This window comes from Lissotriton vulgaris, chromosome 12, assembly GCF_964263255.1.
Source record: "Lissotriton vulgaris chromosome 12, aLisVul1.2, whole genome shotgun sequence".
Lineage (NCBI taxonomy): Eukaryota > Metazoa > Chordata > Amphibia > Caudata > Salamandridae > Lissotriton > Lissotriton vulgaris.
Window position 1 is genome coordinate 446,245,629 of NC_141700.1, and position 27,473 is coordinate 446,273,101.

Consider the following 27,473-nt stretch of genomic DNA (forward strand, 5'->3'; position numbering starts at 1 on the left):
CTGGCGGCTTCGGTGTCTAGGACAACCCACTCTAGGGCGGGAAAAAGCGCGCCCCGGCTACGCCGCTTCGGGCATACCAGCCGGGACTCGCCTCCCGCCCAAGATGGCTTCCCAGGGGGATCGGGGTACTCCACCATACGTTCGGGGGGACCGATTGGTCGCCCCTTTCCATATGGCTGAGATACCCGCCACCCCCTCTCAACACAATCCCCAAGAATGGGAATACGGAAGCATTTCTGAACTTTTGGAAGGCGGGAGGGAGTTACCCTCCCGGCCGTATTTATTAAAATATGAAACAAAATTAAAACATTAAAATAACAGTTTCATATCATGTACAATTTCATTTCCATATAACGATGTTTTGGCTGACCTTAACATATTTCTAATACAAAGGTTCTCCTAGCCGATACTAACATCCAACAAAACATTTTTAAATTGAAATTGTACATCCTAACGTTAAGGGCCAACGGCAAGGTCGTAACCGGTGTCAGATCCCTAAACCAGAACTACCCCCTCACTTGTGAGGGGCGGCCACACAGAGGACTGTACCTCATGTGCACATACCAATTTCCCTTGTCTTGACGGGGGCCCCCATTAACTCGACGCAATTTTAAGGTCGTCCGAGGACTCGTGTGAGGTGTCTAGAAGGTAGCGTGGACCCCCCTCACCACCCCACACAACTTACCACATCTGCCGTTGCAGATGTCCTGGCCCCGGGAAATTCCCAGGAGGGGCCCGTAGCCCCTCCTATCCAGGGAGGGGCCTTGACCGCCTTCCCTTTCCTTTCGGCGTCCCATCCTTAGAAGGGACCGCCTCACCGTTGAGGGGCCAATGGCCACCTCCCCCCGGGCGCTCCCATCCGTAATGGGTGACGCCCCCCCCATAGGGATCTTCCAATTACTGCTCACCGATCATGACCTTACTGCCACAGGCCGGATAGTTGACCGGCTATCCGGACCCCCCACAAAAATCCTACCTAAAGGTCATGCTGCAAACTCTTTAGCCAGGCTACGAGGTCTCCTATGAGTAAAGAATTCCCCACCCGGGACAAATGGACCCCATCCTCCAGATACATACTGTCCCCCCTGATACAACCATGAGGAATCGAGTGCAATGCACTTGTACGAAACAGTCTAGCCAACTTGTTATTTACTTTCTTCACCGAATGATTTATAGCAGACACAGAATTCGCCCCCCGCCACACTTTTCGTGGAATCATATGGGACCATGCAATTGTGCACCCTGGAACCCTTCTCGCCAACCAACTCACTGTGGATAGTATCGCCTCGAGAAGTAGTCGTCTACCAGTGGTCACCAAATCATTGCCCCCAAGATGCACTATGATTATAGATGGCGGTGACCTTGTCCGCCCTAACAAACCCTCAACAAAAGGTTGAAACTGGTCAATACAGAGCCCGCCCCTTCCGTAGAAGGTCACCCTGTACCCGTATTCCCCAGCCATGTGAATCATGTCACCTGCTTTGAATACGTCCACGGCACGCCTCACGTATGAGTGGCCCACGACCCACACCACTTTTTCCGCAGCCGGTGATCTTTGACCGCTGGTTCCCAGGTGTCGGGTCGACTGCACAGTCCGCCCCGCCTCGTAAGCTTGCGAAACTGTAAACCAAACAAAAACAAGAAGCGTGAGTACATGATTACAGCTTCACAACATGTGCAACCGCACATACCTTTTGTAACAATTCGAGGACCAACGCCCCAATTGTTTCACTTTTTCCACACTCAGACCCCTGGCTGTAGCCTCTGTAGCAGCCCCTATCCGGAAGGAATGGGTCCCAAAATCGCCCGGGTTCAAGCCCGCGGCCGAAATTGCCATTGCTAGCACCCGCTGGAACTGAAACCTCGTCAGTGGGGTGGCATCAGTGTGCCTCAACAGGGTCCCCCCCACGATGCCGCCCTCTGCGCCAAATATTCCTCAACGCATACGACGGGGCACATGGGAGATCCGGGACTCCGATGGACTACTATACTGTCCCCGATCGCACCCTGATCGGTCTTGGACCTGGGAAACGAGACCATCATCGTATCCCCCTTAACTAGAACGTGCTCTCGGCACAGTCCCCCCCGTATCCTGCTTGTTCCTCGCCACTAGTTCGCTTACCCGCATAGCCCCATGGAATGCTAATGCAAAAGCGGCCCTGAATAACACTGTTTCAGACTGGGATGAACAAGTCGCAGGGAGAACGGAGAATAACAGAGCCAACCTCTCCAGACCTATCGGGTGCCTTTCATCTACTCTGCGACCCTCAAGGCGTTGCCACCCACGCAGCGCTTTCTGTACTACGAAAGATGCAGTAGGGTCCTGGATCCCATGATCCCGCGCCATGAAGGAAATGGCGGCCCGATGCCTCTGGGCCGTGGCTACCGATTTGCCTGCCTGATGTAACGACAGCAAAAACTTTACGACATATTCTTCCTGGCCCCAAAGCTCCCCCCTAGCCGAACCCAAAAAGGACCGATAAGAACGGAACGCCCCTTCATATGCCTTCCTCGTCCTGGGTGCTAAACTCTCTCCCACGAGGTTTTGTAGTTCGGGGCACCGAGAGACCAGAGAGCTTCGGGGAATGGTGCCGACACCGGGTCCGCTGTGGGCAGAAAACCCCAGAAGGCCTGCATACGGAAACGAGAAAGCGCATCAGCCGCCTGATTCAGTACCCCTGGCACATGTCTTGCCCTAAAGAGTACGTTCAATTGCATACATAGTAACACAATTTCCTTGAGCAATCTCAGAATCCATTTGCATCGTGCTGCTGACTATTGATACACTCAACCACGGTCATGTTATCAGACCAGAACACCACAGAGTGATCCCGAAACCCCTCAGGCCATGTTTTCAAGGCCACCAGAATAGGGAACAGTTCGAGAAAAGCAATGTTGCTCGTCAGCCCACACTCGTGCCACCATGACGGCCATTTTTGGGCCGACCAGTGATTACCGAATATGGCGCCAAAGCCTATACTCCCCGCCGAATCTGTCCACAGCCCCAACTCCTCGGAGGACACCGCCGGCTTGTTCCAGACCACCCGACCATTGAAATCCGCCAGAAATGCCAACCAAATGCGCATGTCCTGGCGAATCTCGGCCGAGAGCCTCGTGCGATGGTGCCCTTCTTTAAGACCGACTATGGCTTTAGCAATCGAGCGGGAGAAAGGGCGGGCCATTGGCATTACTCTAAGGGCAAAGTTCAACTGACCCACAGTTTGCTGCAATTGATGCAAGTTCACCTTGGTTTCCCGAATACATGCCTCAAGGGAGGCCCTGAATCTCCCCACCTTTTCTTTGGGCAGCCGGAAGCAACCTTCCAGTGAGTCGAGCTCTATTCCGAGAAACTCGAGCGAAGTTGATGGCCCCACCGTCTTACCTGGTGCCAGTGGCACACCAAACTGATTCATCAGACCACAAAATTCATTTACAGCTTGTGCACATTCTGGATCCCCAGCTGCACCCAGGAACAGAAAATCGTCAAGATAATGCATAACATGTTGACACCCCGTCATTCTTGTGAATACCCATTGCAGAAAACAACTGAATTTCTCAAAATAAGCACAAGATATGGAGCATCCCATTGGCATACATTTATCCATGTAATAGCGACCCTGAAACATAAAACCGAGGAGACGCTGATCGTCTGGGTGTACCGGGAGCAACCGGAACGCTGACTCGATGTCTGATTTGGCCATAGCGCTCCGGGCCCCAGGCGATTCAACATGGCGACGGCCTCATCGAAAGATGCGTACCGCACCGAACACACCTCCGGGTCTATCGCATCATTCACCGAAAGACCTCTCGGGGCGGACAAGTTATGTATTAATCGAAACTCACCCGGGTCCTTCTTGGGGACCACTCCCAAGGGGGAACAAACAAAATTAGCAACCGGTGGCGTGTCGAATGGTCCGGCAACCCGACCCCGGGTCAACTCTTTCACAATCTTCGCCTGTACCACCGCCGTATTCTGCAGGACCGACAGTTGGTTCCTACACTGTGCCTTACCATGAAAATTCCCCACTGGGATGCGGAAACCATACGAAAACCCATCTCGCAACACCCCAGCGGAGACATGATCCGGGTATTCATTGAGCCAAGGAATCATTGCCATGGTATCAACCGGGGTAGGTAAAGGCACCCCTCGGACTATTTCAGACCTGTTTGGCGCTTCCCCTACCTCCGTTATCACCCGTTTTGGCTATGCACATGGTCTCAGGATGCGAGGATTGCCCACACCCCCCACAGTCGTGCCTAAACTTGCATGACCCCTGGGGCCTCGTACACCTTCCTCTGTTAAAATTCCAGCAGATGCCTTTTTTGCCTGTATTGCCACTCGATCTCGAGTGATGCTCATTACTTGAACCTGCCCGAAAGGGCGCCCCAGATGAATGGCGGGAAAACTCTCCCCCGCTTCCCCCCACCAATGGTGCCTTTAACACGCCTGATTTCTCCATCTTTTGCCAAGAAATGGAGTCGTAACAATCCCACGTCAGAGATGTGTCGAACTCCTTGGCCTTCCGAAAAACATTATCATAACAAAACCACTGATTTCCCTCATATGACTGAGAATACTCCATAATACGTGTCTGGTACACGGGTAACTCGGCCAACATTTCAGGCCTTCGTTCCCCCATAATTGAAGTGAATATGCCAAATGCTCTGCCCCAATTACCTATGTTCTCATCGACCTTAAAAGCGGCCATCTTGGCGCGCCAAACACTCGGCTGCAAAAACTCTTTTTGACCCTTCACATGCTCGATCTCATAATGATCAGTTAGCAAAGAAAACATGTTCACATATTTCTCAGCCCATATCCTCTCCTTTATTTCAATCGGAATATGCTGAGCCACTTTCTCCCTTCTCGAGGGTACAGACCCCTCCCCCGCAATCGGCAGTCGCTGCTTACCTGAACTAGAGGCTGTAACCGTAGTCGCTGCCGAACTCGTGCCCGCCGCGGTTTCGCCCACTGGAGCCTGCGGGGGAACAAAAGGACATGGTGCCTTTGCGGCCTCTCTTGACTGCCGCAACTGCCTCATTACTGCCCTGGCGTCATCCGCCGTGGTGCCTTCGCTATCTTTCCCCAACCACGCTGCCAGCTGTGCAGCCAACTCGGGAGGCATATCCTCCCCGTTCACAGGGGTGACTACAACAGGGATTGGTTGCCCCTCCTTCGGGACCGGGATCGGGGCTTCAGTCGGTGTATCGGGGAGCGCCGGCGGCGCCTCAGGAACCGGGGTCTCTCCCCCAGTTGCCCCCCTCTTGGACCTTCTACCTCTCCCGCTAGGGACTACTCCCGGCAATGCTGGTCCGACGACTCGCTTTGGGCCTCCTACACCGTTCATTGCCGCCATCTGTTTCTTCATCTCGGCCATGTCTTTCACGAGCATGCGGAGCATCTGATCGGTACCGACCCGCTTTCCGACCTTCTTGCCCGGCATTCTCGAACGAAGATTCTCTGAAAGAACAAAGACAAAATTACAACGCTCAAAATTGGCTCTTCGTTCCGTCTCGAGCTCACGGGCAGCGGGGAGGTGCAGCTTCAGAGCACAGGAACAAGAGGATGCTACTTTGGCTTGTCGCTCCTTTTATCCCTCTTCGGGCGGGCGTAAACCCGCCTCCGCCCGCCTCCGGGGGCGTGTCTGGCGGCTTCGGTGTCTAGGACAACCCACTCTAGGGCGGGAAAAAGCGCGCCCCGGCTACGCCGCTTCGGGCATACCAGCCGGGACTCGCCTCCCGCCCAAGATGGCTTCCCGGGGGGATCGGGGTACTCCACCATACGTTCGGGGGGACCGATTGGTCGCCCCTTTCCATTTATTGTTGATGATGAAAATGTATTTTCTTCTATAAATTCTTCTTTATAGGTATTGTAATCTTAAACACGAAAAGATACTCAATCACTACGCAAGTATTAATATTTTTTAATAAACAGGTACTCTTATAAAACCCAATTTCATTTCTTGAATTCTTTACAATTTTTTTTCATGAAGGTATTAATATTGCTCAAATCTAGATAGAAATTTCATCTACTTCTTTCTCATAGATATGTATTTTTTTCATTTTGCAATAACAGTATTCATTCTATAATCTTGAAAATACTTGAGTTTTTATAAGGTTTAAGATGATCTGTTCAACAGTAAGATGAATCAGACTTTTATATTTTAATTGTATCGGAATAAGACCTAATGAAAATGATTTGTTATATAACAATGAGAAAAGCAAGGCGCTGCAGAGAGTTGAACTCAGGATCTCCGGTTTACTAGACAGGCGCTTGAACCAGCTAAGCCACAGCGCCCACTTGATTCTTAATATTGAAACACTTCTCTTTATGGTGTTCAAGAGAATATTGCTTTTTCACTTTCATATTCTTTGCTAAGTTCACACACTTCTCTACTCAAACACTTAAGATGAATGAAGACTCTTCATTTCTTCAAAAACACCTCTCTAATTTGAAGTTTACCCTATTCATATCATTTTAAACTATACCTTGATGAAGAATGGATTAGTTTAATTCAACAATAGAGTGATCATTCACCTCTATCTTGTTCTTTGTCATTTCTTTTCCCTATTTCAGTCAATGCATTCCTACAAAAATCTTCACAATACCAAGCATTTTATTTAATTTTTAAGATAACTTATTCTAAAGTTCATAGAACCAGATGTTTATTCTTAAATTGTATTCAACACTTGTTTGATGAAAATTATTCGGAAAGCATGGAGAAAACAGTTAGGTGCTGCTGAGATTTGAACTCAGGATTTCCTGTGTTTGAGACAGGCGCTTTAACCACTAAGCCACAGTACCAACGTCAATAGTAAAAAATGCATACATAATTTATTGTTGATGATGAAAATGTGTTTTCTGCTATAAATTCTTCTTTATATGTATTGTAATCTTAAACACGAAAAGATACTCAATCCCTACGCAAGGATTAATATGTTTTAATAAACAGGTACTCTTATAAAACCCAATTTTATTTCTTGAATTCTTTACAATTTTTTTTCATGAAGGTATTAATATTGCTCAAATCTAGGTAGAAATTTCATCTACTTCTTTCTCATAGATATGTATTTTTTTCATTTTGCAATAACAGTATTCATTCTATAATCTTGAAAATACTTGAGTTTTTATAAGGTTTAAGATGATCTGTTCAACAGTAAGATGAATTAGACTTTTATATTTTAATTGTATCAAAATAAGACCTAATGAAAATGATTTGTTATATAACAATGAGAAAAGCAAGGCACTGCTGAGAGTTGAACTCAGGATCTCCTGTTTACTAGACAGGCGCTTTAACCAGCCAATCCACAGCACCCACTTGATTCTTAATTTTGAAACACTTTTCTTTATGGTGTTCAAGAGAATATTGCTTTTTCACTTTCATATTCTTTTCTAAGTTCACACACTTCTCTACTCAAACACTTAAGATGAATGGAGACTCTTCATTATTCAAAAACACCTCTCTAATTTGAAGTTTACCCTATTCATATCATTTTAAAATATACCTTGCTGAAGAATGGATTAGTTGAATTCAACAATAGAGTGATCATTCACCTCTATCTTGTTCTTTTTCATTTTCTTTTCCCTATTTCAGTCAATGCATTCCTACAAAAATCTTCACAATACCAAGCATTTAATTTAATTTCTAAGATAACCTATTCTAAAGTTCATAGAACCAGATGTTTACTCTTAAATTGTATTCAACACTTGTTTGATGAAAATTATTCGGAAAGCATGGAGAAAACAGTTAGGTGCTGCTGAGATTTGAACTCAGGATTTCCTGTTTACGAGTCAGGCACTTTAACCACTAAGCCACAGCACCAACGTCAATAGTAAAAAATGCATAAATAATTTATTGTTGATGATAAAAATGTGTTTTCTGCTATAAATTCTTCTTTATATGTATTGTAATCTTAAACACGAAAAGATACTCAATCACTACGCAAGGATTAATATGTTTTAATAAACAGGTACTCTTATAAAACCCAATTTCATTTCTTGAATTCTTAAAAAAAATCATGAAGGTATTAATATTGCTCAAATCTAGGTAGAAATTTCATTTACTTCTTTCTCATAGATATGTATTTTTTTCATTTTGCAATAACAGTATTCATTCTATAATCTTGAAAATACTTGGGTTTTTATAAGGTTTAAGATGATCTGTTCAACAGTGAGATGAATCAGACTTTTATATTTTATTTGTATCGGAATAATCCTAATGAAAATGATGTGTTATATAACAATGAGAAAAGCAAGGCACTGCTGAGAGTTGAACTCAGGATCTCCTGTTTACTAGACAGGCGCTTTAACCAGCTCAGCCACAGCACCCACTTGATTCTTAATTTTGAAACACTTTTCTTTATGGTGTTCAAGAGAATATTGCTTTTTCACTTTCATATTCTTTTCTAAGTTCACACACTTCTCTACTCAAACACTTAAGATGAATGAAGACTCTTCATTTATTCAAAAACACCTCTCTAATTTGAAGTTTACCCTATTCATATCATTTTAAACTATACCTTGCTGAAGAATGGATTAGTTGAATTCAACAATTGAGTGATCATTCACCTCTATCTTGTTCTTTGTCATTTTCTTTTCCCTATTTCAGTCAATGCATTCCTACAAAAATCTTCACAATACCAATCATTTTATTTAATGTTTAAGATAACTTATTTTAAAGTTCATAGAACCAGATGTTTACTCTTAAATTGTGTTCAACATGTGTTTGATGAAAATTATTCGGAAAGCATGGAGAAAACAGTTAGGTGCTGCTGAGATTTGAACTCAGGATTTCCTGTTTACGAGACAGGCGCTTTAACCACCAAGCCACAGCACCAATGTTAATAGTAAAAAATGCATAAATAATTTATTCTTGATGATGAAAATGTCTTTTCTTCTATAAATTCTTCTTTATATGTATTGTAATCTTAAACACGAAAAGATACTCAATCACTACGCAAGTATTAATATGTTTTAATAAACAGATACTCTTATAAAACCCAATTTCATTTCTTGAATTCTTTACAATTTTTTTTCATGAAGGTATTAATATTGCTCAAATCTAGGTAGAAATGTTATCTACGTCTTTCTCATAGATATGTATTTTTTTCATTTTGCAATAAAAGTATTCATTCTATAATCTTGAAAATACTTGGGTTTTTATAAGGTTTAAGATGATCTGTTCAACAGTAAGATGAATCAGACTTTTATATTTTTATTGTATCGGAATAAGACCTAATGAAAATGATTTGTTATATAACAATGAGCAAAGCAAGGCACTGCTGAGAGTTGAACTCAGGATCTCCTGCCTGTTTACTAGACAGGCGCTTTAATCAGCTCAGCCACAGCACCCACTTGATTCTTAATTTTGAAACACTTTTCTTTATGGTGTTCAAGAGAATATTGCTTTTTCACTTTCATATTCTTTTCTAAGTTCACACACTTCTCTACTCAAACACTTAAAATGAATGAAGACTCTTCACTTCTTCAAAAACACCTCTCTAATTTGAAGTTTACCCTATTAATATCATTTTAAAATATACCTTGCTGAAGAATGGATTAGTTGAATTCAACAATAGAGTGATCATTCACCTCTATCTTGTTCATTGTCATTTTCTTTTCCCTATTTCAGTCAATGCATTCCTACAAAAATCTTCACAATACCAAGCATTTTATTAAATTTTTAAGAAAACGTTTTCTAAAGTTCATAGAACCAGATGTTTATTCTTAAATTGTATTCAAAACTTGTTTGATGAAAATTATTCGGAAAGCATGGAGAAAACAGTTAGGTGCTGCTGAGATTTGAACTCAGGATTTCCTGTTTACGAGACAGGCGCTTTAACCACTAAGCCACAGCACCAACTTTAATAGTAAAAAATGCATAAATAATTTATTGTTGATGATGAAAATGTGTTTTCTGCTATAAATTCTTCTTTATATGTATTGTAATCTTAAACACGAAAAGATACTCAATCACTACGCAAGGATTAATATGTTTTAATAAACAGGTACTCTTATAAAACCCAATTTCATTTCTTGAATTCTTTACAATTTTGTTTCATGAAGGTATTAATATTGCTCAAATCTAGGTAGAAATTTCATCTACGTCTTTCTCATAGAGATGTAGTTTTTTTCATTTTGCAATAACAGTATTCATTCTATAATCTTGAAAATACTTGGGTTTTTATAAGGTTTAAGATGATCTTTTCAACAGTAAGATGAATCAGACTTTTATATTTTAATTGTATCGGAATAAGTCCTAATGAAAATGATTTGGTATATAACAATGAGAAAAGCAAGGCACCGCTGAGAGTTGAACCCAGGATCTCCTGTTTAATAGACAGGCGCTTTAACCAGCTAAGCCACAGCACCCACTTGATTCTTAATTTTGAAACACTTTTCTTTATGGTGTTCAAGAGAATATTGCTTTTTCACTTTCATATTCTTTTCTAAGTTCACACACTTCTCTACTCAAAAACCTAAGATGAATGAAGACTCTTCATTTATTCAAAAACACCTCTCTAATTTGAAGTTTACCCTATTCATATCATTTTAAAATATACCTTGCTGAAGAATGTATTAGTTGAATTCAACAATAGAGTGATCATTCACCTCTATCTTGTTCTTTGTCATTTTCTTTTCCCTATTTCAGTCAATGCATTCCTACAAAAATCTTCACAATACCAATCATTTTATTTAATTTTTAAGATAACGTATTCTAAAGTTCATAGAACCAGATGTTTATTCTTACATTGTATTCAACACTTGTTTGATGAAAATTATTCAGAAAGCATGGACAAAAGAGTTAGGTGCTGCTGAGATTTGAAATCAGGATTTCCTGTTTACGAGTCAGGCGCTTTAACCACTAAGCCACAGCACCAATGTTAATAATAAAAAATGCATAAATAATTTATTGTTGATGATGAAAATGTGTTTCCTGCTATAAATTCTTCTTTATATGTATTGTAATCTTAAACACGAAAAGATACTCAATCACTACGCAAGGATTAATATGTTTTAATAAACAGGTACTCTTATAAAACCCAATTTCATTTCTTGAATTCTTTACAATTTTGTTTCATGAAGGTATTAATATTGCTCAAATCTAGGTAGAAATTTCATCTACGTCTTTCTCATAGATATGTCGTTTTTTTCATTTTGCAATAACAGTATTCATTCTATAATCTTGAAAATACTTGGGTTTTTATAAGGTTTAAGATGATCTTTTCAACAGTAAGATGAATCAGACTTTTATATTTTAATTGTATCGGAATAAGACCTAATGAAATTGATTTGTTATATAACAATGAGAAAAGCAAGGCGCTGCTGAGAGTTGAACTCAGGATCTCCGGTTTACTAGACAGGCGCTTTAACCAGCTAAGCCACAGCACCCACTTGGTTCTTAATTTTGAAACACTTTTCTTTATGGTGTTCAAGAGAATATTGCTTTTTCACTTTCATATTCTTTACTAAGTTCACACACTTCTCTACTCAAGCACTTAAGATGAATGAAGACTCTTCACTTATTCAAAAACACCTCTCTAATTTGAAGTTTACCCTATTCATATCATTTTAAAATATACCTTGCTAAAGAATGGATTAGTTGAATTCAACAATAGAGTGATCATTCACCTCTATCTTGTTCTTTGTCATTTTCTTTTCCCTATTTCAGACAATGCATTCCTACAAAAATCTTCACAACACCAAGCATTTTATAAAGCTCTTAAGATAACTTATTCTAAAGTTCATAGAACCAGATGTTTATTCTTAAATTGTATTCAACACTTGTTTGATGAAAATTATTCGGAAAGCATGGAGAAAACAGTTAGGTGCTGCTGAGATTTTAACTCAGGATTTCCTGTTTACGAGACATGCGCTTTAACCACTAAGCCACAGCACCAACGTTAATAGTAAAAAATGCATAAATAATCTATTGTTGATGATGAAAAAGTGTTTTCTGCTATAAATTCTTTTTTATATGTATTGTAATCTTAATCACGAAAAGATACTCAATCACTACGCAAGGATTAATATGTTTTAATAAACAGGTACTCTTATAAAACCCAATTTCATTTCTTGAATTCTTTACAATTTTTTTTCATGTAAGTATTAATATTGCTCAAATCTAGGTAGAAATTTCATCTACTTCTTTCTCATAGATATGTAGTTTTTTCATTTTGCAATAACAGTATTCATTCTATAATCTTGAAAATTCTTGGGTTTTTATAAGGTTTAAGATGATCTTTTCAACAGTAAGATGAATCAGACTTTTATATTTTAATTGTATCGGAATAAGACCTAATGAAAATGATTTGTTATATAACAATGAGAAAAGCAAGGCACTGCTGAGAGTTGAACTCAGGATCTCCTGTTTACTAGACAAGCACTTTAACCAGCTAAGCCACAGCACCCACTTGATTCTTAATTTTGAAACACTTTTCTTTATGGTGTTCAAGAGAATATTGCTTTTTCACTTTCATATTCTTTTCTAAGTTCACACACTTCTCTACTCAAACACTTAAGATGAATGAAGACTCTTCACTTATTCAAAAACACCTCTCTAATTTGAAGTTAACCCTATTCATATCATTTTAAACTATACCTTGCTGAAGAATGGATTAGTTGAATTCAACAATAGAGCGATCATTCACCTGTATCTTGTTCTTTGTCATTTTCTTTTCCCTTTTTCAATCAACGCATTCCTACAAAAATCTTCACAATACCAATCATTTTATTTAATTTTTAAGATAACTTATTCTAAAGTTCATAGAACCAGATGTTTACTCTTAAATTGTATTCAACATGTGTTTGATGAAAATTATTCGGAAAGCATGGAGAAAACAGTTAGGTGCTGCTGAGATTTGAACTCAGGATTTCCTATTTATGAGACAGGCGCTTTAACCACTAAGACACAGCACCAACGTTAATAGTAAAAAATGCATAAATAATTTATTGTTGATGATGAAAATGTGTTTTCTGCTATAAATTCTTCTTTATATGTATTGTAATCTTAAACACGAAAAGATACTCAATCACTACGCAAGGATTAATATGTTTTAATAAACAGGTACTCTTATAAAACCCAATTTCATTTCTTGAATTCTTTACAAACCTTTTTTTTCATGAAGGTATTAATATTGCTCAAATCTAGGTAGAAATTTCATCTACTTCTTTCTCATAGATATGTATTTTTTTCATTTTGCAATAACAGTATTCATTCTATAATCTTGAAAATACTTGGGTTTTTATAAGGTTTAAGATGATCTGTTCAACAGTAAGATGAATCAGACTTTTATATTTTAATTGTATCGGGATAAGACCTAATGAAAATGATTTGTTATATAACAATGAGAAAAGCAAGGCACTGCTGAGAGTTGAACTCAGGATCTCCTGTTTACTAGACAGGCACTTCAACCAGCTAAGCCACAGCACCCACTTGATGCTAAATTTTGAAACACTTTTCTTTATGGTGTTCAAAAGAATATTGCTTTTTCACTTTCATATTCTTTTCTAAGTTCTTCTCTACTCAAACACTTAAGATGAATGAAGACTCTTCACTTATTCAAAAAACCTCTCTAATTTGAAGTTTACCCTATTCATATCATTTTAAAATATACCTTGCTAAAGAATGGATTAGTTGAATTCAACAATAGAGTGATCATTCACCTCTATCTTGTTCTTTGTCATTTTCTTTTCCCTATTTCAGTCAATGCATTCCTACAAAAATCTTCACAATACCAAGCATTTTATTTAATTTTTAAGATAACTTATTCTAAAGTTCATAGAACCAGATGTTTATTCTTAAATTGTATTCAACACTTGTTTGATGAAAATTATTCGGAAAGCATGGAGAAAACAGTTAGGTGCTCCTGAGATTTGAACTCAGGATTTCCTGTGTACGAGACAGGCGCTTTAACCACTAAGCCACAGCACCAACGGTAATAGTAAAAAATGCATAAATAATTTACTGTTGATGATAAAAATGTGTTTTCTGCTGTAAATTCTTCTTTATATATATTGTAATCTTAAACACGAAAAGATACTCAATCACTACGCAAGGATTAGTATGTTTTAATAAACAGGTACTCTTATAAAACCCAATTTCATTTCTTGAATTATTTACAGATTTTTTTCATGAAAGTATTAATATTGCTCAAATCTAGGTAAAAATTTCATCTACTTCTTTCTCATAGATATGTATTTTTTTCATTTTGCAATAACAGTATTCATTCTATAATCTTGAAAATACTTGGGTTTTCATAAGGTTTAAGATGATCTTTTCAACAGTAAGATGAATCAGACTTTTATATTCTAATTGTATCGGAATAAGACCTAATGAAAATGATTTGTTATATAACAATGAGAAAAGCAAGGCGCTGGTGAGAGTTGAACTCAGGATCTCCTGTTTACTAGACAGGCGCTTTAACCAGCTAAGCCACAGCATCCACTTGATTCTTAACTTTGAAACACTTTTCTTTATGGTGTTCAAGAGAATATTGCTTTTTCACTTTCATATTCTTTTCTAAGTTTACACACTTCTCTACTCAAACACTTAAGATGAATGAAGACTCTTCACTTATTCAAAAAACCTCTCTAATTTGAAGTTTACCCTATTCATATCATTTTAAATATACCTTGCTGTAGAATGGATTAGTTGAATTCAACAATAGAGTGATCACTCACCTCTATCTTGTTCATTGTCATTTTCTTTTCCCTATTTCAGTCAATGCATTCCTACAAAAATCTTCAATACCAAGCATTTTATTTAATTTTTAAGATAACTTATTCTAAAGTTCATAGAACCAGATGTTTATTCTTAAAATGTATTCAACATGTGTTTGATGAAAATTATTCGGAAAGCATGGAGAAAACAGTTAGGTGTTGCTGAGATTTGAACTCAGGATTTCCTATTTATGAGACAGGCGCTTCAACCACTAAGCCACAGCACCAACGTTAATAGTAAAAAATGCATAAATAATTTATTGTTGATGATGAAAATGTGTTTTCTGCTATAAATTCTTCTATATATGTATTGTAATCTTAAACACGAAAAGATACTCAATCACTACGCAAGGATTAATATGTTTTAATAAACAGGTACTCTTATAAACCCAATTTCATTTCTTGAATTCTTTACAATTTATTTCATAACGGTATTAATATTGCTCAAATCTAGGTAGAAATTTCATCTACGTCTTTCTCATAGATATGTAGTTTTTTTTATTTTGCAATAACAGTATTCATTCTATAATCTTGAAAATACTTGGGTTTTTATAAGGTTTAAGATGATCTTTTCAACAGTAAGAGGAATCAGACTTTTATATTTTAATTGTATCGGAATAAGACCTAATGAAAATGATTTGTTATATAACAATGAGAAAAGCAAGGCGCTGCTGAGAGTTGAACTCAGGATCTCCGGTTTACTAGACAGGCGCTTTAACCAGCTAAGCCACAGCACCCACTTGGTTCTTAATTTTGAAACACTTTTCTTTATGGTGTTCAAGAGAATATTGCTATTTCACTTTCATATTCTTTACTAAGTTCACACACTTCTCTACTCAAACACTTAAGATGAATGAAGACTCTTCACTTATTCAAAAACACCTCTCTAATTTGAAGTTTACCCTATTCATATCATTTTAAAGTATACCTTGCTAAAGAATGGATTAGTTGAATTCAACAATAGAGTGATCATTCACCTCTATCTTGTTCTTTGTCATTTTCTTTTCCCTATTTCAGACAATGCATTCCTACAAAAATCTTCACAACACCAAGCATTTTATTAAATTTTTAAGATAACTTATTCTAAAGTTCATAGAACCAGATGTTTATTCTTAAATTGTATTCAACACTTGTTTAATGAAAATTATTCGGAAAGCATGGAGAAAACAGTTAGGTGCTGCTGAGATTTTAACTCAGGATTTCCTGTTTACGAGACATGCGCTTTAACCACTAAGCCACAGCACCAATGTTAATAGTAAAAAATGCATAAATAATTTATTGTTGATGATGAAAATGTGTTTTCTGCTATATATTCTTCTATATATGTATTGTAATCTTAAACAAGAAAAGATACTCAATCACTACGCAAGGATTAATATGTTTTAATAAACAGGTACTCTTATAAAACCCAATTTCATTTCTTGAATTCTTTACAATTTTTTTCGTAAAGGTATTAATATTGCTCAAATCTAGGTAGAAATTTCTTCTACGTCTTTCTCATAGATATGTAGTTTTTTTCATTTTGCAATAACAGTATTCATTCTATAATCTTGAAAATACTTGGGTTTTTATAAGGTTTAAGATGATCTTTTCAACAGTAAGATGAATCAGACTTTTATATTTTAATTGTATCGGAATAAGACCTAATGAAATTGATTTGTTATATAACAATGAGAAAAGCAAGGTACTGCTTAGAGTTGAACTCAGGATCTCCTGTTTACTAGACAGGCACTTTAACCAGCTAAGCCACAGCACCCACTTGATTCTTAATTTTGAAACACTTTTCTTTATGGTGTTCAAGAGAATATTGCTTTTTCACTTTCATATTCTTTTCTAAGTTAACACACTTCTCTACTCAAACACTTAAGATGAATGAAGACTCTTCATTTATTCAAAAACACCTCTCTAATTTGAAGTTTACCCTATTCATATCATTTTAAACTATACCTTGCTGAAGAATGGATTAGGTGAATTCAACAATAGAGTGATCATTCAACTCTATCTTGTTCTTTGTCATTTTCTTTTCCCTATTTCAGTCAATGCATTCCTACAAAAATCTTCAAAATACCAATCATTTTATTTAATTTTTAAGATAACTTATTCTAAAGTTCATAGAACCAGGTGTTTATTCTTAAATTGTATTCAACATGTGTTTGATGAAAATACCTCGGAAAGCATGGAGAAAACAGTTAGGTGCTGCTGAGAGTTGAACTCAGGATTTCCTGTTTACGAGACAGGCGCTTAAACCACTAAGCCACAGCACCAACGTTCATAGTAAAAAATGCATAAAAAATTTATTGTTGATGATGAAAATGTGTTTTTTGCTATAAATTCTTCTTTATATGTATTGTAATCTTAAACACGAAAAGATACTCAATCACTACGCAAGGATTAATATGTTTTAATAAACAGGTACTCTTATAAAACCCAATTTCATTTCTTGAATTCTTTACAATTTTGTTTCATGAAGGTATTAATATTGCTCAAATCTAGGTAGAAATTTCATCTACGTCTTTCTCATAGATATGTCGTTTTTTTCATTTTGCAATAACAGTATTCATTCTATAATCTTGAAAATACTTGGGTTTTTATAAGGTTTAAGATGATCTTTTCAACAGTAAGATGAATCAGACTTTTATATTCTAATTGTATCGGAATAAGACCTAATGAAAATGATTTGTTATATACAATGAGAAAAGCAAGGCGCTGTTGAGAGTTGAACTCAGGATCTCCTGTTTACTAGACAGGCGCTTTAACCAGCTAAGCCACAGCACCCACTTGAGTCTTAATTTTGAAACACTTTTCTTTATGGTGTTCAAAAGAATATTGCTTTTTCACTTTCATATTCTTTTCTAAGTTCACACACTTCTCTACTCAAACACTTAAGATGAATGAAGACTCTTCACTTATTCAGAAAACCTCTCTAATTTGAAGTTTACCCTATTCATATCATTTTAAATATACCTTGCTGTAGAATGGATTAGTTGAATTCAACAATAGAGTGATCATTCACCTCTATCTTGTTCATTGTCATTTTCTTTTCCCTATTTCAGTCAATGCATTCCTACAAAAATCTTCACAATACCAAGCATTTTATTTAATTTTTAAGATAACTTATTCTAAAGTTCATAGAACCAGATGTTTATTCTTAAATTGTATTCAACACTTGTTTGATGAAAATTATTCGGAAAGCATCGAGAAAACAGTTAGGTGCTGCTGAGATTGGAACTCAGGATTTCCTGTTTACGAGACAGGCACTTTAACCACTAAGCCACAGCACCAACGTTAATAGTAAAAAATGCATGAATAATTTATTGTTGATGATGAAAATATGTTTCCTGCTATAAATTCTTCTTTATATTTATTGTAATCTTAAACACGAAAAGATACTCAATCACTACGCAAGGATTAATATGTTTTAATAAACAGGTACTCTTATAAAACCCAATTTCATTTCTTGAATTCTTTACAATTTTGTTTCATGAAGGTACTAATATTGCTCAAATCTAGGTAGAAATTTCATGTACGTCTTTCTCATAAATATGTAGTTTTTTCATTTTGCAATAACAGTATTCGTTCTATAATCTTGAAAATACTTGGGTTTTTATAAGGTTTAAGATGATCTTTTCAACAGTAAGATGAATCAGACTTTTATATTTTAATTGTATCGGAATAAGACCTAATGAAAATGATTTGTTATATAACAATGAGAAAAGCAAGGCGCTGCTGAGAGTTGAACTCAGGATCTCCGGTTAACTAGACAGGCGCTTTAACCAGCTAAGCCACAGCACCCACTTGGTTCTTAATTTTGAAACACTTTTCTTTATGGTGTTCAAGAGAATATTGCTATTTCACTTTCATATTCTTTACTAAGTTCACACACTTCTCTACTCAAACACTTAAGATGAATGAAGACTCTTCACTTATTCAAAAACACCTCTCTAATTTGAAGTTTACCCTATTCATATCATTTTAAAATATACCTTGCTAAAGAATGGATTAGTTGAATTCAACAATAGAGTGATCATTCACCTCTATCTTGTTCTTTGTCATTTTCTTTTCCCTATTTCAGACAATGCATTCCTACAAAAATCTTCACAACACCAAGCATTTTATTAAATTCTTAAGATAACTTATTCTAAAGTTCATAGAACCAGATGTTTATTCTTAAATTGTATTCAACACTTGTTTGATGAAAATTATTCGGAAAGCATGAAGAAAACAGTTAGGTGTTGCTGAGATTTGAACTCAGGATTTCCTATTTACGAGACAGGCGCTTTAAACACTAAGCCACAGCACCAACGTTAATAGTAAAAAATGTATAAATAATTTATTGTTGATGATGAAAGTGTGTTTTCTGCTATAAACTCTTCTTTATATGTATTGTAATCTTAAACACGAAAAGATACTCAATCACTACGCAAGGATTAATATGTTTTAATAAACAGGTACTCTTATAAAACCCAATTTCATTTCTTGAATTCTTTACAAACCTTTTTTTTCATGAAGGTATTAATATTGCTCAAATCTAGGTAGAAATTTCATCTACTTCTTTCTCATAGATATGTATTTTTTTCATTTTGCAATAACAGTATTCATTCTATAATCTTGAAAATACTTGGGTTTTTATAAGGTTTAAGATGATCTGTTCAACAGTAAGATGAATCAGACTTTTATATTTAATTGTATCAGGATAAGACCTAATGAAAATGATTTGTTATATAACAATGAGAAAAGCAAGGCACTGCTGAGTGTTGAACTCAGGATCTCCTGTTTACTAGACAGGCACTTTAACCAGCTAAGCCACAGCACCCACTTGATGCTAAATTTTGATACACTTTTCTTTATGGTGTTCAAAAGAATATTGCTTTTTCACTTTCATATTCTTTTCTAAGTTCTTCTCTACTCAAACACTTAAGATGAATGAAGACTCTTCACTTATTCAAAAAACCTCTCTAATTTGAAGTTTACCCTATTCATATCATTTTAAAATATACCTTGCTAAAGAATGGATTAGTTGAATTCAACAATAGAGTGATCATTCACCTCTATCTTGTTCTTTGTCATTTTCTTTTCCCTATTTCAGTCAATGCATTCCTACAAAAATCTTCACAATACCAAGCATTTTATTTAATTTTTAAGATAACTTATTCTAAAGTTCATAGAACCAGGTGTTTATTCTTAAATTGTATTCAACACTTGTTTGATGAAAATTATTCGGAAAGCATGGAGAAAACAGTTAGGTGCTCCTGAGATTTGAACTCAGGATTTCCTATGTACGAGACAGGCGCTTTAACCACTAAGCCACAGCACCAACGGTAATAGTAAAAAATGCATAAATAATTTACTGTTGATGATAAAAATTTGTTTTCTGCTGTAAATTCTTCTTTATATATATTGTAATCTTAAACACGAAAAGATACTCAATCACTACGCAAGGATTAGTATGTTTTAATAAACAGGTACTCTTATAAAACCCAATTTCATTTCTTGAATTATTTACAGATTTTTTTCATGAAAGTATTAATATTGCTCAAATCTAGGTAGAAATTTCATCTACTTCTTTCTCATAGATATGTATTTTTTTCATTTTGCAATAACAGTATTCATTCTATAATCTTGAAAATACTTGGGTTTTCATAAGGTTTAAGATGATCTTTTCAACAGTAAGATGAATCAGACTTTTATATTCTAATTGTATCGGAATAAGACCTAATGAAAATGATTTGTTATATAACAATGAGAAAAGCAAGGCGCTGGTGAGAGTTGAACTCAGGATCTCCTGTTTACTAGACAGGCGCTTTAACCAGCTAAGCCACAGCATACACTTGATTCTTAACTTTGAAACACTTTTCTTTATGGTGTTCAAGAGAATATTGCTTTTTCACTTTCATATTCTTTTCTAAGTTTACACACTTCTCTACTCAAACACTTAAGATGAATGAAGACTCTTCACTTATTCAAAAAACCTCTCTAATTTGAAGTTTACCCTATTCATATCATTTTAAATATACCTTGCTGTAGAATGGATTAGTTGAATTCAACAATAGAGTGATCACTCACCTCTATCTTGTTCATTGTCATTTTCTTTTCCCTATTTCAGTCAATGCATTCCTACAAAAATCTTCACAATACCAAGCATTTTATTTAATTTTTAAGATAACTTATTCTAAAGTTCATAGAACCAGATGTTTATTCTTAAATTGTATTCAACATGTGTTTGATGAAAATTATTCGGAAAGCATGGAGAAAACAGTTAGGTGTTGCTGAGATTTGAACTCAGGATTTCCTATTTATGAGACAGGCGCTTCAACCACTAAGCCACAGCACCAACGTTAATAGTAAAAAATGCATAAATAATTTATTGTTGATGATGAAAATGTGTTTTCTGCTATAAATTCTTCTATATATGTATTGTAATCTTAAACACGAAAAGATACTCAATCACTACGCAAGGATTAATATGTTTTAATAAACAGGTACTCTTATAAACCCAATTTCATTTCTTGAATTCTTTACAATTTATTTCATAACGGTATTAATATTGCTCAAATCTAGGTAGAAATTTCATCTACGTCTTTCTCATAGATATGTAGTTTTTTTTATTTTGCAATAACAGTATTCATTCTATAATCTTGAAAATACTTGGGTTTTTATAAGGTTTAAGATGATCTTTTCAACAGTAAGAGGAATCAGACTTTTATATTTTAATTGTATCGGAATAAGACCTAATGAAAATGATTTGTTATATAACAATGAGAAAAGCAAGGCGCTGCTGAGAGTTGAACTCAGGATCTCCGGTTTACTAGACAGGCGCTTTAACCAGCTAAGCCACAGCACCCACTTGGTTCTTAATTTTGAAACACTTTTCTTTATGGTGTTCAAGAGAATATTGCTATTTCACTTTCATATTCTTTACTAAGTTCACACACTTCTCTACTCAAACACTTAAGATGAATGAAGACTCTTCACTTATTCAAAAACACCTCTCTAATTTGAAGTTTACCCTATTCATATCATTTTAAAATATACCTTGCTAAAGAATGGATTAGTTGAATTCAACAACAGAGTGATCATTCACCTCTATCTTGTTCTTTGTCATTTTCTTTTCCCTATTTCAGACAATGCATTCCTACAAAAATCTTCACAACACCAAGCATTTTATTAAATTTTTAAGATAACTTATTCTAAAGTTCATAGAACCAGATGTTTATTCTTAAATTGTATTCAACACTTGTTTAATGAAAATTATTCGGAAAGCATGGAGAAAACAGTTAGGTGCTGCTGAGATTTTAACTCAGGATTTCCTGTTTACGAGACATGCGCTTTAACCACTAAGCCACAGCACCAATGTTAATAGTAAAAAATGCATAAATAATTTATTGTTGATGATGAAAATAAGTTTTCTGCTATAAATTCTTCTTTATATGTATTGTAATCTTAAACACGAAAAGATACTCAATCACTATGCAAGGATTAATATGTTTTAATAAACAGGTACTCTTATAAAACCCAATTTCATTTCTTGAATTCTTTACAAGTTTTTTCATAAAGGTATTAATATTGCTCAAATCTAGGTAGAAATTTCATCTACGTCTTTCTCATAGATATGTAGTTTTTTTCATTTTGCAATAACAGTATTCATTCTATAATCTTGAAAATACTTGGGTTTTTATAAGGTTTAAGATGATCTTTTCAACAGTAAGATGAATCAGACTTTTATATTTTAATTGTATCGGAATAAGACCTAATGAAAATGATTTTATATATAAATATGAGAAAGGCAAGGCACTGCTGAGAGATGAACTCAGGATCTCCTGTTTACTAGACAGGCGCTTTAACCAGCTCAGCCACAGCAACCACTTGGTTCTTAATTTTGAAACACTTTTCTTTATGGTGTTCAAGAGAATATAGCTTTTTCACTTTCATATTCTTTTCTAAGTTCACACACTTCTCTACTCAAACACTTAAGATGAATGAAGACTCTTCACTTATTCAAAAACACCTCTCTAATTTGAAGTTTACCCTATTCATATAATTTTAAAATATACCTTGCTAAAGAATGGATTAGTTGAATTCAACAATAGAGTGATCATTCACCTCTATCTTGTTCTTTGTCATTTTCTTTTCCCTATTTCAGACAATGCATTCCTAAAAAATCTTCACAACACCAAGCATTTTATTAAATTTTTAAGATAACTTATTCTAAAGTTCATAGAACCAGATGTTTATTCTTAAATTGTATTCAACACTTGTTTGATGAAAATTATTCGGAAAGCATGGAGAAAACAGTTAGGTGCTGCTGAGATTTTAACTCAGGATTTCCTGTTTACGAGACATACGCTTTAACCACTAAGCCACAGCACCAACGTTAATAGTAAAATATGCATAAATAATTTATTGTTGATGATGAAAATGTGTTTTCTGCTATATATTCTTCTATATATGTATTGTAATCTTAAACAAGAAAAGATACTCAATCACTACGCAAGGATTAATATGTTTTAATAAACAGGTACTCTTATAAAACCCAATTTCATTTCTTGAATTCTTTACAATTTTTTTCGTAAAGGTATTAATATTGCTCAAATCTAGGTAGAAATTTCTTCTACGTCTTTCTCATAGATATGTAGTTTTTTTCATTTTGCAATAACAGTATTCATTCTATAATCTTGAAAATACTTGGGTTTTTATAAGGTTTAAGATGATCTTTTCAACAGTAAGATGAATCAGACTTTTATATTTTAATTGTATCGGAATAAGACCTAATGAAATTGATTTGTTATATAACAATGAGAAAAGCAAGGTACTGCTTAGAGTTGAACTCAGGATCTCCTGTTTACTAGACAGGCACTTTAACCAGCTAAGCCACAGCACCCACTTGATTCTTAATTTTGAAACACTTTTCTTTATGGTGTTCAAGAGAATATTGCTTTTTCACTTTCATATTCTTTTCTAAGTTAACACACTTCTCTACTCAAACACTTAAGATGAATGAAGACTCTTCATTTATTCAAAAACACCTCTCTAATTTGAAGTTTACCCTATTCATATCATTTTAAACTATACCTTGCTGAAGAATGGATTAGGTGAATTCAACAATAGAGTGATCATTCAACTCTATCTTGTTCTTTGTCATTTTCTTTTCCCTATTTCAGTCAATGCATTCCTACAAAAATCTTCAAAATACCAATCATTTTATTTAATTTTTAAGATAACTTATTCTAAAGTTCATAGAACCAGGTGTTTATTCTTAAATTGTATTCAACATGTGTTTGATGAAAATACCTTGGAAAGCATGGAGAAAACAGTTAGGTGCTGCTGAGAGTTGAACTCAGGATTTCCTGTTTACGAGACAGGCGCTTAAACCACTAAGCCACAGCACCAACGTTCATAGTAAAAAATGCATAAAAAAATTATTGTTGATGATGAAAATGTGTTTTTTGCTATAAATTCTTCTTTATATGTATTGTAATCTTAAACACGAAAAGATACTCAATCACTACGCAAGGATTAATATGTTTTAATAAACAGGTACTCTTATAAAACCCAATTTCATTTCTTGAATTCTTTACAATTTTGTTTCATGAAGGTATTAATATTGCTCAAATCTAGGTAGAAATTTCATCTACGTCTTTCTCATAGATATGTCGTTTTTTTCATTTTGCAATAACAGTATTCATTCTATAATCTTGAAAATACTTGGGTTTTTATAAGGTTTAAGATGATCTTTTCAACAGTAAGATGAATCAGACTTTTATATTCTAATTGTATCGGAATAAGACCTAATGAAAATGATTTGTTATATACAATGAGAAAAGCAAGGCGCTGTTGAGAGTTGAACTCAGGATCTCCTGTTTACTAGACAGGCGCTTTAACCAGCTAAGCCACAGCACCCACTTGAGTCTTAATTTTGAAACACTTTTCTTTATGGTGTTCAAAAGAATATTGCTTTTTCACTTTCATATTCTTTTCTAAGTTCACACACTTCTCTACTCAAACACTTAAGATGAATGAAGACTCTTCACTTATTCAGAAAACCTCTCTAATTTGAAGTTTACCCTATTCATATCATTTTAAATATACCTTGCTGTAGAATGGATTAGTTGAATTCAACAATAGAGTGATCATTCACCTCTATCTTGTTCATTGTCATTTTCTTTTCCCTATTTCAGTCAATGCATTCCTACAAAAATCTTCACAATACCAAGCATTTTATTTAATTTTTAAGATAACTTATTCTAAAGTTCATAGAACCAGATGTTTATTCTTAAATTGTATTCAACACTTGTTTGATGAAAATTATTCGGAAAGCATCGAGAAAACAGTTAGGTGCTGCTGAGATTGGAACTCAGGATTTCCTGTTTACGAGACAGGCGCTTTAACCACTAAGCCACAGCCCCAACGTTAATAGTAAAAAATGCATAAATAATTTATTGTTGATGATGAAAATATGTTTCCTGCTATAAATTCTTCTTTATATTTATTGTAATCTTAAACACGAAAAGATACTCAATCACTACGCAAGGATTAATATGTTTTAATAAACAGGTACTCTTATAAAACCCAATTTCATTTCTTGAATTCTTTACAATTTTGTTTCATGAAGGTACTAATATTGCTCAAATCTAGGTAGAAATTTCATGTACGTCTTTCTCATAAATATGTAGTTTTTTCATTTTGCAATAACAGTATTCGTTCTATAATCTTGAAAATACTTGGGTTTTTATAAGGTTTAAGATGATCTTTTCAACAGTAAGATGAATCAGACTTTTATATTTTAATTGTATCGGAATAAGACCTAATGAAAATGATTTGTTATATAACAATGAGAAAAGCAAGGCGCTGCTGAGAGTTGAACTCAGGATCTCCGGTTAACTAGACAGGCGCTTTAACCAGCTAAGCCACAGCACCCACTTGGTTCTTAATTTTGAAACACTTTTCTTTATGGTGTTCAAGAGAATATTGCTATTTCACTTTCATATTCTTTACTAAGTTCACACACTTCTCTACTCAAACACTTAAGATGAATGAAGACTCTTCACTTATTCAAAAACACCTCTCTAATTTGAAGTTTACCCTATTCATATCATTTTAAAATATACCTTGCTAAAGAATGGATTAGTTGAATTCAACAATAGAGTGATCATTCACCTCTATCTTGTTCTTTGTCATTTTCTTTTCCCTATTTCAGACAATGCATTCCTACAAAAATCTTCACAACACCAAGCATTTTATTAAATTCTTAAGATAACTTATTCTAAAGTTCATAGAACCAGATGTTTATTCTTAAATTGTATTCAACACTTGTTTGATGAAAATTATTCGGAAAGCATGAAGAAAACAGTTAGGTGTTGCTGAGATTTGAACTCAGGATTTCCTATTTACGAGACAGGCGCTTTAAACACTAAGCCACAGCACCAACGTTAATAGTAAAAAATGTATAAATAATTTATTGTTGATGATGAAAGTGTGTTTTCTGCTATAAACTCTTCTTTATATGTATTGTAATCTTAAACACGAAAAGATACTCAATCACTACGCAAGGATTAATATGTTTTAATAAACAGGTACTCTTATAAAACCCAATTTCATTTCTTGAATTCTTTACAAACCTTTTTTTTCATGAAGGTATTAATATTGCTCAAATCTAGGTAGAAATTTCATCTACTTCTTTCTCATAGATATGTATTTTTTTCATTTTGCAATAACAGCATTCATTCTATAATCTTGAAAATACTTGGGTTTTTATAAGGTTTAAGATGATCTGTTCAACAGTAAGATGAATCAGACTTTTATATTTTAATTGTATCGGAATAAGACCTAATGAAAATGATATGTTATATAACAATGACAAAAAAAAAGGCGCCGCTGAGAGTTGAACTCAGGATCTCCTGTTTACTAGACAGGCGCTTTAACCAGCTAAGCCACAGCACCCACTTGTTCTTAATTTTGAAACACTTTTCTTTATGGTGTTCAAGAGAATATTGCTTTTTCACTTTCATATTCTTTACTAAGTTCACACACTTCTCTACTCAAACACTTAAGATGAATGAAGACTCTTCACTTATTCAAAAACACCTCTCTAATTTGAAGTTTACCCTATTCATATCATTTTAAAATATACCTTGCTAAAGAATGGATTAGTTGAATTCAACAATAGAGTGATCCCGGGAGGGGAATGTCTTACTCATAGGTGACTTCCTAGCATGGTTAAAGGGTTTGTATAGTCATGACCTTTAGTAGGAGTGTGGGGGGTCCGGATAGCCGGTCAACTATCCGGCCTGTGGCGGTAAGGTCATGATTGGTGAGCAGTAATTTCAAGATGCCTAGAGGAGGGGCGCCACCCATTATGGATGGGAGCGCCCGGGGGGAGGCGGCCATTGGCCCCTCACACGGGGAGGCGGCACCCACTAAGTATGGGGTCGCCGAAGGGAAGGCGGTCATAGGCCCCTCCCAGGGGAGGAGGCGGCTCGATGCCCCTCCTAGGAATTTCCCGGGGCCAGGATATCCGCGACGGCGGATATGGTGAACAGTGTGGGGTGGGAGGGGGGTCTACGCTACCTTCTAGACACCTCACACGAGTCCTCGGATGACCATTAAGATGGCGTCGAGTTAAATAAGGGGCCCCCGCTAAGACAAGGGAAATTGGAAGTTGGCACAGAGGTACAGTCCTCTGTGCGCCTGCCCCTCACACCGTGAGGGGGGAGTTTCTGGTATGTAGGGATCTGACACCGGTTACGACCTTGCC

General features: G+C 35.7%; 11 non-coding genes across 11 annotated transcripts; all 11 read right to left on the minus strand.

Moving 5' to 3' along the window:
- Positions 1-6,732: 6,732 nt before the first annotated feature.
- TRNAL-CAA (transfer RNA leucine (anticodon CAA)) lies at positions 6,733-6,805 on the minus strand. Its single transcript has one exon. It is a non-coding gene; the product is annotated as a tRNA-Leu (tRNA).
- A 1,450-nt stretch (positions 6,806-8,255) lies between these two features.
- Positions 8,256-8,329, minus strand: TRNAT-AGU (transfer RNA threonine (anticodon AGU)). Its single transcript has one exon. It is a non-coding gene; the product is annotated as a tRNA-Thr (tRNA).
- A 435-nt stretch (positions 8,330-8,764) lies between these two features.
- On the minus strand, positions 8,765-8,837 carry TRNAT-CGU (transfer RNA threonine (anticodon CGU)). The gene has a single exon. It is a non-coding gene; the product is annotated as a tRNA-Thr (tRNA).
- Positions 8,838-9,787: 950 nt separating this feature from the next.
- On the minus strand, positions 9,788-9,860 carry TRNAT-CGU (transfer RNA threonine (anticodon CGU)). The gene has a single exon. It is a non-coding gene; the product is annotated as a tRNA-Thr (tRNA).
- Positions 9,861-10,298: 438 nt separating this feature from the next.
- On the minus strand, positions 10,299-10,372 carry TRNAN-AUU (transfer RNA asparagine (anticodon AUU)). The gene has a single exon. It is a non-coding gene; the product is annotated as a tRNA-Asn (tRNA).
- A 3,489-nt stretch (positions 10,373-13,861) lies between these two features.
- Positions 13,862-13,934, minus strand: TRNAT-CGU (transfer RNA threonine (anticodon CGU)). Its single transcript has one exon. It is a non-coding gene; the product is annotated as a tRNA-Thr (tRNA).
- A 2,979-nt stretch (positions 13,935-16,913) lies between these two features.
- Positions 16,914-16,986, minus strand: TRNAT-CGU (transfer RNA threonine (anticodon CGU)). Its single transcript has one exon. It is a non-coding gene; the product is annotated as a tRNA-Thr (tRNA).
- Positions 16,987-17,423: 437 nt separating this feature from the next.
- TRNAT-AGU (transfer RNA threonine (anticodon AGU)) lies at positions 17,424-17,497 on the minus strand. The gene has a single exon. It is a non-coding gene; the product is annotated as a tRNA-Thr (tRNA).
- Positions 17,498-24,035: 6,538 nt separating this feature from the next.
- Positions 24,036-24,108, minus strand: TRNAT-CGU (transfer RNA threonine (anticodon CGU)). The gene has a single exon. It is a non-coding gene; the product is annotated as a tRNA-Thr (tRNA).
- A 437-nt stretch (positions 24,109-24,545) lies between these two features.
- On the minus strand, positions 24,546-24,619 carry TRNAT-AGU (transfer RNA threonine (anticodon AGU)). The gene has a single exon. It is a non-coding gene; the product is annotated as a tRNA-Thr (tRNA).
- Positions 24,620-26,585: 1,966 nt separating this feature from the next.
- Positions 26,586-26,659, minus strand: TRNAT-AGU (transfer RNA threonine (anticodon AGU)). Its single transcript has one exon. It is a non-coding gene; the product is annotated as a tRNA-Thr (tRNA).
- Positions 26,660-27,473: the final 814 nt, after the last annotated feature.